Below are 11,121 nucleotides of genomic sequence, written 5' to 3'. Positions count from 1 at the left end.
GGTGCACAGCCCCTGAGCCCCGCAGTGGGGCTTGGCTGCCCAGGCCCCCTTTTCTTCCCCATCCTCTGCCAGGGAGGGGCTGTCCATGCAAATCTGTGTCCGCCCAGGACTGCCTAGCCCCTCCCTGAGCCCTGGTGCTGAGGGGATGGGGGTTGGCTTCACCCCTTGGGAGAGCCCTGGGGGAAGCACCTGCTGAGACCATACAAAGATGGGCTCAGGGGACTCTACAAGGCCAGAGTGAGAACAGCTGATGAGCCCCCATTGGGAGCACAAGGCCCAGCCCTCAGCCTCAGGCTCCATTGAGTCAATGGCCTTCAGTGAGCAGCTGTGTAGGTGACTCAGGACAGTCCCACAGCGCTCCTGCTGGTTGTAGGGCACAACCTCCTCATGGCCCAAAGCCCTGGGAGCCCCGCTGATTACAGCCTCTCACCAGGTTACTGTTTCTAGTCACACATCAGCTTTCTGATTCCTAAAATTGGACCTAAAGTGTGATTCAGCTCTATCGCTTAGGGGTATCTGAAGCAAAGGAAAACACTGACTCAAAGACAACTATGCACCGCCACGTTCATGGCAGCGTTATTTATGAGAGCCAAAATATGGAAACACCCTAAGTGTTCATCAATGGATTAACATATATATGATTATATATAAATATTATTCACTTCTAAAAGTAGATAGACTTTTAGGAAGATAAGCTAAGTGATATAAGTCTATAGAAGATGACAAATACCATATGATCACACTTATAATTGAAATTAAAACATAATCAACAAAACAGAACCAAGAAACTCACAAATACACAAACAAACAAACAGAAAACAAGCTCATAGATACACAGAATAGGTTGGTGCTTGTCAGAAGCTGCCGTGGGAGGTGGGAGAAATGGCTAAAGGTCAAAAGGTATTGAACTTCCAGTTATAAAGTTTCAAATTATTAAACAATATGTGTCTGGCCATTTGTTTATTGTTTAGCACCACCCTTTCCTAATATTACCTGAGGTGTTCACAGCGCCACCCACCTGAGGACACCGTAGGACGTAGGTGCTAGAAGCCCCCAGTGTGCAGACGGGGGGACTAAGGGGCCTTGAGAAGACATAACTTGCTGAAGGTCACGTCACTGGTGAGAAGCAGGAGCCTGAACCTGGTCTGTGTCCTCAAAGCCGGGGCCCTGGCTGCTCGCGGGCTCCCTGGGGCTGGGGGTGGGGGTATCAGTGTGACAGGGTGTGGACAGCAGGGTGTAACTGTGTGAGGCGTGGGTGCACGGGGAGAAGCCAGCAGCCCAGAGGCGCCCTTGGGGAGCTCATTTCTGAGGTGCAAGCACAGGCAGGGACCCCAGGATGCTTCCTGGTGATAGAGCAAAACAGAACTTGGAACCCTGGTGACCAGGCAGCCACGTTCTAGAGAAGCTTCAACTCACTTGGCTGGGGATGCTACAGGGACAACATGCTTACTTGTTCTGTCCACAGTTTGTGAGGCGCTTGCCTCAGGAAATTGCGCAATGGCAGCCTCTTTAGACGTTGTGGGTTGTTGGGTCACACCGGTCATGTCAGCTCAAAGGGCCACCCTCCTATAATGTGGTCTCATCTTTGCTCAGGTAATATTTTTAAATAAAACCACACTGCAAAGTACTAGGCATTAGGGTCCTCACATATTTCCTTTAGATTCAGTTTAACAGCCAACATCTGGGAAGACGGATTCTTCCCAAATCTTTATATTTTAAAAAAATATTTCTAAATGTAACATACACAATTGCATTGCAATAAAATATTCATGATAAAATAATCTTGACTAGTATTAAAAAAGGTTTCTTTCCTTAGGAGGAATGTCTTTGATTTCAGTCCTTACTTCTATTTCAGTAGTTACTGTTCCTCCTGGACTATAAAGGAAACAGATTCTACTCCCTGTAAACAAATTCTATCCAAGTTATTCACAAATATTCTCCACTTTAGGACTCAAAGATTAAAGAGGTTGATTCAGACCCTCTCGTTCACTTTCTTTCTATGAGTTGTCAGTATTTAGGCTGAGCTGGAGCTCAGGTGTCAGGTCGTGTGATCCCATATCAAATGATTACATTTGTACCCACACATCCTGAAGCAAAAGTTTAGATCCTGGTTCCCCACCTGGGTTCAAACAGTACTGAGCGCCACTATAGAGAAGCCTGCAGTCGTCCTCAGCTGTCCTCAGGCTGGGCCTCTGAGGCTGTCCTGCCTCCAACACTTGGGCTCAGCTGGAAATTCTCTGTCCAGCGGAGAAACAGATTTATCCAGGACACTGTATTTTGTGTGGAGGGATGGGAGGTAGCTAATCTCTCTAGAGGAAAAGAGCACTGAATTTTCGTCTGCCATGCCTTTTATTGAGGAGGAGATTGGTGTGATACAAGGTCAGGACTTACGAATCATCAATAAGCTTTCAGATGCTTGAGTGACTGTTGACAGTTACTAATTACAGATATCAATATAGAGAACACAGTGATCATTCTGTGTCAGGGTCTATTAAATATCTTGATGCCACACTGGCATTATGTCCAAGGTTTCAACATTCTTCATTACAGATTGTTTATAGCTAACTAAGAGATAAGAAAAGCAGAGCAAGCTCCAAAGCATAATATGCGTTCTTTAAACCCAGTTCTCATGGGAACCTTCTGAGTGGCCTTTGGTCCTGTCTGTCACACAGCCTTTCTGTTTTCTGCTGAGATTTAAAGGCCTCCCAGGGGGACCTCACTCACAGCTTGGGCTACAATTCCCGAAACCAGAAGTGTTTCCCAACACCTACCCCCCCCCTTTTTTTATGACACTTATAGTAGAAAGACCTATAAAGCTTGTTACTTGCTTTTCTCGAATACGATTACAGGAAAACAGCTTGCAGACACATTAGAGAGGGTCAGGGCAGTTTTGTCCCAAGAATGGAGCCAGAGAACCAAACATGGGTCAAGAGTGTTTATTGCTTGTATTGTAAGCCAGTGTCCTGAAGGCGTGGGCATACACTTGAACCAGTGTTGATAATGACCTTTGGTGACCACTCCAGTGCTGAAGCCATGGGTGATCGTGACTGTCCCTTCTGAGGACATGGTCAGTGAGGGCTCTGGCTCATCACGGCCTGAGAACTTGAGCCTGAAATGAAAATAGACACATGTCAAGAATGGGAAAAAAAAATCAAAGGTTGAAATGTCCATGAACCTGAGCAGTGAGTGAGTGAGCAGGGGGAGCAGGAGGAGAGGAGTTCAGGTCATGGGGGAGACTTTACAAGATCCTCTGGCCTCAGGCTAATGATGGTCTTTGATGTCCCTTTATCTCCCCCTCAGTCCCTCCTCCCCAGTAAAGGGTTGTTTGGTGTGACATTATGCAAATATAGGTCACAGTACCATTCAATTCAGGGTCTTCAGCAAAGTTTGAACAAGCTTCACTCTGAGGAGGAGGCAGTGAGCTCTGAGTGTGTCTCTTGAGAGGAAGCACCTGCTGTGACCTCTAACGCAGGCCAGTGAACATGGGCACAGGCCCGTTCAATTAGAACCATTTCCGTTTGTTTCAGGCCTTGCAGATGAGAAAAGATCCACAGCGCCCCCTGGTGACGTCCTGTAGAATATTCATGGCGGTGGGACCTGCCAGAGGAATGGTACAGGCCTTTATTTTCTGTCGATAAGTAAAATAAGGAAGGAAGGAAGAAAATAGTGTTACCTATTCTTAAGTCCCTGTAGATAATTTTCTCTTGTAATCTTAACTATTGTATTTTTCAGTTCTACAATAGCCATTTGGTTTGTTTCATGACTTCTACTTCAGTTCTGTGTTTCTCTTTTTTTATGTGTACCAAGAACGCTTGTAGTTTCTCATTAAATGTATGTTTTGATTGCTGCCTAAAAATATCTGTCATGTAATGTCACATAATGTCTTCTGTGTCATGGCTCTGTTACTGTCAGGAGATTCTTTTTTCTCTGATTCTTTATGTGACACCAGGTGTTTTTACTGGATTCTAGACGTTTGGAAAATACATTAGAACCCTCTGGGTCCCATTTACTTTCTTTTTAATCAGGTGACCCTTCTGATGAGCTGTACCAGGTCAGCGGGTGTGTGTTTGATTGCCACTGGCCCCAGCAAAGGTGGAGCCCTGCCTCCAAAGCCAGCTCTGTGCTGCTGGCACCTTCCTAATACAATGAATCAGTGATTGTCACCAGCTGGTTCCCTTCAGGTGGGGTGTGACACAAGCCCCCTGCTTGTTGAGTGAGCTCCTGAGCTGCAGAGGGGGTGGGCACTCAGCCCCCTACTGGGCCCTTTGGTCTCTTACACCAGGGAGGGTGGAGGGCAACTGCAGTCCCAACTCCCCTGCCTCCTACTTCTGAGTTAGTGCTGTTAGTGCAGGATGGGGTCAAGGCTCATTTCTCACTGGTCCCCACGGTCACCATCAGGGGGCGCACGTGTGCACACTAGCTCTGCCTTGTACCACCTCATTTAGTCTCTTTGCTGCAAAATGGGGTTGAAGGTCAGCTCCCCACTGAGCTGTCACAATCACTGATGGGAGCGTGGGTCTTTCCTTTAACTCTTTTGTCTGATTAGAGTAACAGGGAAAGAGTGGCCTTATGCAATATGTTTAAAACTGTTTCTTCCTCATTTTATTTTAAAAACTCATGTATAATACAATATTAATTAATTCCAACTTAAATATTTGATACAATTCACCAACAAACTCACCTGAGTCTGGATTTGTGTTTTTGAAAGTATCTGACTACACTGATAAATGAGTTTAAATATGTAATTACAAATATGAAATTAAGCAGAACTTGTTTCTCAAATTATTAGACAATATTTATAGAAAACAAAAAGTTGAGTGGTCATTTAGTTGTAATTTTACATTTCATATTTATATTATTGTAGGTTGAAAGAAAACTCATTTTTATTTTTTAGAAGTAAATTAGTTCAAAGATATTGATAAAGGCAACATATTTTGAAACAAAAGGAGTACAATCTTTCCAAATCCAATTTCAAGGATTGTGCAAATTTTATCTCAAGAGTGACACAGATAGACAATAGTGTGTTTCTAATCCCTCGGGGTCTCTTGGCGCTTTCCTGGGAGCAGCTGGTCCTGGGGAAACCTGGTCACTGGTGCTGGACTTCAGCTTTCCTTGGCATTCTAACAAGCATCTCTGAGGAATAGTTTCTAAGCTGGTTACATGGTAATTCTGTTTGTATTACAAAGGCAGTAAAAGAATTAAATGTGTTTGTTGACCCTATGAAAATAAACCAACATGAGACCATGTGGTCTCTTGGGTGTAGCACAAGTGACAACAGAAGCTAAAATCTGAGCTGGTGTTGGTCACAGTCAGGAACAGGCAGTGACGGATCACAGGGGAGAGCTGAGCAGATTTTTACCTCACTTCCACATGTAATAGAAGTTCTGAGGGGCATTAGGTGTATTGAACCATGTGGCAGTGAAAATCAAGATACTGATTAGCTGGAGCCCACAGGTGGGCACTGAGTTCATGAGCACAAACAAGGGGCCAGAGAAGAGGGCTGAACCCCTGAGGGTCAGTCACCTCTGTCCTAGGTCACAAGGTAAGAGACCTGCCTGGGAGCCCTAAGAACCAGTGATTTGCTGCTCCCCGTGCAGGAGAAGGGGATCGTGGAACTGGGCCCATCAGGAGCTTCACAGGGGCAGTGACACAGGAACACACTGGGGACTTCCTGCTCCTGTCGGCCCACAGCCCAGCTCACACCCTGGACAGTTGGAACCTTCACCTGCATCTGAGAGGAGATGGGGACGCATTCAGGGCCTGTGAGTCAGGTAAACCCACTCACAGCGTCCCCAAGTTCCTGAGTGGTGGCAGCTGTAAGAGCATCTCATCCATGGACCCACTTCACCCACGTCCCCTGGAGCAGACTCAGCATTTCCCAGACACTGTGGAGCATCCCCACCACCCTGTGACACAAAAAGAGATTTTCTGACCTCAAACCCCACATTTCCTGGGTGGGGACTCCCTTTCCCCCCAACTTCACAACTGAAAACTTAGGTCCTCAGCAAGATTCATAGGTCAGGTCTTGTGGGAGACAGGCAGGCATGGTTCAAAAGACTTTGACTGCTGTGTGGAGCCTGACCCTGGGTCTTAACCGCTGGTTTTGTCTATCATGCTTGCTATGAATCCTACCCTCTGGGGGGTCTTAAAGGTAGAATAGAAATACAAAATGGCTTTTAAGGAAAAGGAAACCTGCTCTATTTTTCTCCGTATTGCCTCAAATCCTTGTCAATAGAATGTGAAAAACAGAACAATTAGGTAAGAGTAAATGTTTTTAAACTTGTATAAAACGCCTGGGCATTTCAACCCTATATTGATCTGCATTTCCCTTTGTTATTACTCCCAACCATTTGGTAAAGGGCTGCATGTTTTTCTTATTCATTTCCCATGTAGAAAGTAGATAATAACCCTGGCTAATAAAGAAACAGGGGCGATTTTCCTGAAAACAAAACAAAACAAAACAAAAACCCTACCTTCCTTCCTCAGATGGTGAGTGACTGAGTAGTTTCTTCATCTGTTCCGAGGGACCCGGAGTCTCTCACAATCGCTCTCCTGGAATCCCTCCTGGGCCTGAGTCTTCACCCAGCATCCCACATCTGAGTTTCTACTCAATGAAACACGGTCCTCCTTGGTCAGCCCAGAGCTCAGGAGCCTGGTAGGAAGGGGACAGTCTCTGCTCTGACCCCTCAGAGCACAGAGCCCATGCTGTGAGAGACTGTCCACCTGCTGGGGAGGTCCCTGGCCTCTGAACAAGGAAAGAGATAGGAAAGTTCTTACCTTATTTCAAAGGAAAGAGGGCAGTTCCACAGGCTCTGGTTTCTTTACTCATGGAAACAGGCAGCATTTCTATGAGTCGTAAATTCTTGGTTTTTGGTTGTGTTTCTGCTTCTTGACACTCCAGACACACGGGAGAGAGAATTGAGAGTAGACCCTTGATGGACCAAAAGGTACTTCCAAATATATTAGCATATATACAAGTTATTTAAAAATGTTCCAATGTCATAAAGGAAAAGCAAGGGACTTCAAGGTTTTTGTCCCACTTCCCCTTCTGTGTGTGTCACTGTGAGAAGCACTACTGTGCCATACAGCACAGTAATAGTCAGCCTCGTCCTCAGGCTGCAGCCCGGAGATGAGCAGGAGCCCTGCGTTGGCCGAGGCGTCTTTGGCTCCTGAGAAACGGCTGGGGACCCCGGAGCCCTGTTCTTTGCTTGAGTCTGATTTATAGTACAGGAGATACCGGGGAGGGCTCCCTGCCTTTTGCTGGTACCAGTACATGGTATAGCTGCCAACACTGAAGCCACTGCTCAGGGTGCAGGTGAGTCTGGCTGTTGCTCCCGGAGATGCAGAGAGGGAGGGCGGCTGAGTCAGCACAGGCTGAGAAAGGGACCCTGCAAACATGGACAATCATGGGTGACAGGCAAGGGCCCAGGTAAAGTTTATCAAGATTCTGAGAAAGAAGAGAGTGACAATCAGTGGATGCCCAGGGTGTCTGAGGCCTGCCCCTACCTGAGCAGTGAGAGAGGAGCACGAGGAGGAGAGGAGCCCAGGCCATGGTGCACAGCCCCTGAGCCCGCAGTGGGGCTCGGCTGCCCTGGCCCCCTTTTCTTCCCCACCCTCTGCCAGGGGAGGGGCTGTCCATGCAAATGTGTGTCCATCCAGGGACTTCCCAGCCCCTCCTGAGCCCTGGCGCTGGAGCTAAGCTCACACCCCACACTGAGGGGAATCAAGGTTGGCTTCACCCCTTGGGAGAGCCCTGGGAGGAAGCACCTGCTCAGACCACACAAAGGTCCCTGCTCAGGGGACTCTGCCATGACCCATGGAACTGCACTTGGACTTTATTTGCACTCTCGTTGTGTCCTCAGGTGTAACTGTCTGCCATCAACGTCCACCCTGCAAATGCAGAGACCAGCTGGGCCGAAAACGAAGGCACAATTCCCCAGGTGATCTCAGCAGTTACAGAAAGAGTGGCCACTTCTTCTTGTACCTTATCCTCCTGGGATTTAACAACCTTTCAGTTCAGGACAGATCGCTACACAATAGAGATGAGGTAATTTTTTATACATTATGGATATGGCGCACTGACCTTGCAGGTACCATGCTGGGGTTGGTTCCTCCGCTGCACCTCCGAGTTTTCTGAATGTTATGTCCTCACCCTGTCATTGGCTGTGCGCGGCCCTGATGTGCTACGTCCCAGGGATCCTGTAACAAAGGACCGCAGACTGAGAGACTTAGCACGAAGGAATGAATTCTCTCCCAGTTGTGAAGTTCAAGTCTGAGATTAAGATGTCAGCAGGGCCGTGCTCCCATGGGGGCTCCGGGTAAGTCTTTTTCTTGCCTCTTTCTAGCTTCTGGTGGCTCCTGCTGATGCCTAACATTCCTCGCTTATGCATCAGTCCCTGTCACTGTCGTCACACCTCAGCCTGGCAGAAAACACAGCACAGTTTTCAGAGATTCTGTAAGGAACATGCTGTATCACAGAAAAGCCAGAGATGGCCCTGACCGATGCGTCTCAGTGAGTTGAGTATAGTCCGGCCAAGCAAAATGTTGGCCGTTGGATTCCCAGTCAGGGCACATGCCTGGGTTGTGTGTTCAGTCCCCGAATGGGGCGTGTATGAGGCGACCAACTGATGTTTCTCTCTCACATCGACGTTTCTCTCCCTCTGTTTCTCTCTCCCTTCCCCTCTCCTCTAAAAATAAATATATAAATTCTTTAAAAAACAATAAGAGGAAGAATAACCAGAGCTGCTCTACTTTTGTGATTCCAGTACTTTCCTCATGCACACTAGGTGCTCTGTATCACAGCATTGGATTAAGGTGGGGGTTGGGGAAGAAGCTTTATGCTCGGTATAAAAATAATTGACATTAAATTTATATTAAGTATTACATTTTATGGGTTGGCTCTCTTATTTTGTTATTTTGGGCTTTTCTCCAAAGTCAGTGAAAGAGGTAATTTTATCTGGTTTTATTATGTTTTATTAAGTTTCTACTAAGTTTCTCTCTAGCATTCATCTTCACAAATAAAATCACAAATGTATAATATTACTGTTGTTAACCTGGAAATTAAAAGCCAAAGTGAGAGACAACAAGCATTTATTTGAGATACAAATTAATTGCAAGCCTTGGACATAGATGCATACAGAAAGCCAAATAACACCCAATTATGGGGTGAAGGCAGTGGTTTTTATGAGAAAGGGGGAAAGTAATTACATGAATAGAAGGGAAGTATTTCTGTTGGTAATAACAGGCCAATGAAAGAACTTTTACAGGTGGAAATAAGCTAAATTATTTTTCAGCTAAACGTGGTGGTGCACATGCTAAAGAATGTGTTTAATTTTTAGCCCCGTAGTCAGGTGTCTGCTCTCCTGTTAGCTTTGCGAACAGCTGTTTGGAACATATCATTGCTCTGACCCAGCCCAGAGGTTTTCCTTTGGGCTCAGCCATTAACTAGAGGCTGGAGAAGGAAGACGTGCAAGGCAGTTCCCCCGGGGTGGAGTCTCCAGCTCCATCTTACAGTGGCTGTGTTTCTATTGTTTTTTATACACTATTATTAAGTTTTGTCTTGCTTATTAAATGTTGGCCAAGCTACATTCTACCTATATTGTCTCTATGTGCACATGTGTGTCTTTCCATGTGTGTCTTTCCATGTGTGTATAAGTTTTCCTTTAGCTGCTCCTGTCAACTACCTGTGACATTGTTTACTATATTTGCTCTTGTTTTTAAGATGACTTCGTCTTCATAAAATGGTGGATTAAAACATTTCACACTTAGAAATATTGATTTGATTGTGTCCCTTGAGGCCATGGAAACAAACCTTCTGAGCCCACACTAGCTGGTCACTGCCTCTGTGAACAGGAGCCAGGGGATATTAGAAGCAGAGGGTGCACCGAGCCCTGTGTTTCTGTCTCACTTCCCCACCTGCATCTGTCACTGTGGCAATGGTTGCTGTACCACAGAGCACAGTAGTACTCAGCCTCATCCTCAGGCTGGGCCCCCGAGAGGGTCAGGGCAGCTTTGTCCCCGATAATGGAGCCTGAGAACCGGGCAGGGGTCCAGGAGTGTTTATTGTTTGTATCATAAATCAGTGTCCTGGGGGTTTGGCCAGACTTCTGCTGGATCCAGTATGGATAGTTACTACTGGTGATGGCTCCAGTGTTATGGCCACAGGTGAGAATGACTGTCCCTCCTGGGGACACGGTCAGTGACGGCTCCTGGGTCACCACAGCCTGAGATCCGGACCCTAAAATAAAAACAGACGCATGTTGGGGTGAAGAATAAAGGCAGAGGGGACCCTCCAAAGGCTGGTCTCTGAAATGTCCATGAACCTGGGCTGAGAGTGAGGAGGGGGAGCAGCAGGAGCAGGAGAGAAGTCCAGGTCATGGTGGAGACTTTCCAAGATCCTGGGGCCTCAGGCTGATGCTGGTCTCTGGGGTGTCCCTTTATCTCCTCCTCAGCTCCCTGGGCGAAGGGCGTGTTGGGTGGGACATTATGCTAATATGAGCGCACAGCAACATCCAGTTCTGGGTCCTCACTCTCAGGGGGAGGCTAGGTTGGTTGAGAGCTCTGAGTCTGTCCCCAGGAGAAGAAGCACCTGCTGTCACCTCTGCTCAGGGCAGTGAGCATGGGTCAGGGCCCATTCAATTAGAACCATTTGAGTTGCTTTCAGCCTTGCAGCTCTGAGAAGACCCACAGCGCCCCCTGGTGACGTCCTCTAGAGAACATTCATGGTGGTGCGAACTCTGCATTTCAAATGAATGGCGGCTCTTTCCAAAGACACACACAAATAAATGGAACAAGTCGACCTACTCCAGATTCTCCACAGAGAGTTTCCTTTTTTAATTTCACGTACTGTGTTTTTCAACTTAATAATTTTCATTTGGTTTGTTTTGATGACTCCTATTTAAATCCAGTTTTTCTCTTTGTCCATTTGTACCAAGAACACTTGTACCTTCTCTTCCAATGGATTTTAGGATCATTGACATAATAATTTCTGTCACAATATTTCCTCATCAAATTCATCTCAGTGTTAGTATTAATAGATTCTCTTTTCTCATTTAAGTTTTCATTTTTCTAAAATAAACAAGGATTGTATTTATACCGAATTCAGGACATTTGGGAGATCAC

The 11,121-nt window shown here is 46.4% G+C and overlaps 1 long non-coding RNA gene across 1 annotated transcript; it reads right to left on the bottom strand.

Annotated features, from left to right (window-relative positions):
* Nucleotides 1-2,922: 2,922 nt before the first annotated feature.
* On the bottom strand, nucleotides 2,923-6,986 carry LOC149997082 (uncharacterized). The gene is made up of 3 exons (XR_016514293.1): nucleotides 6,778-6,986; nucleotides 3,361-3,597; nucleotides 2,923-3,109 (listed from the first exon to the last, which is right to left on the bottom strand). It is a non-coding gene; the product is annotated as an uncharacterized LOC149997082 (long non-coding RNA).
* Between the last annotated feature and the right edge of the window lie 4,135 nt (nucleotides 6,987-11,121).

The sequence above is a fragment of the Furipterus horrens genome, unplaced genomic scaffold, assembly GCF_987537825.1.
Source record: "Furipterus horrens unplaced genomic scaffold, mFurHor1.1.pri manual_scaffold_11, whole genome shotgun sequence".
NCBI classification, from domain to species: domain Eukaryota; kingdom Metazoa; phylum Chordata; class Mammalia; order Chiroptera; family Furipteridae; genus Furipterus; species Furipterus horrens.
This window is presented reverse-complemented; position numbering and strand designations above follow the sequence as displayed.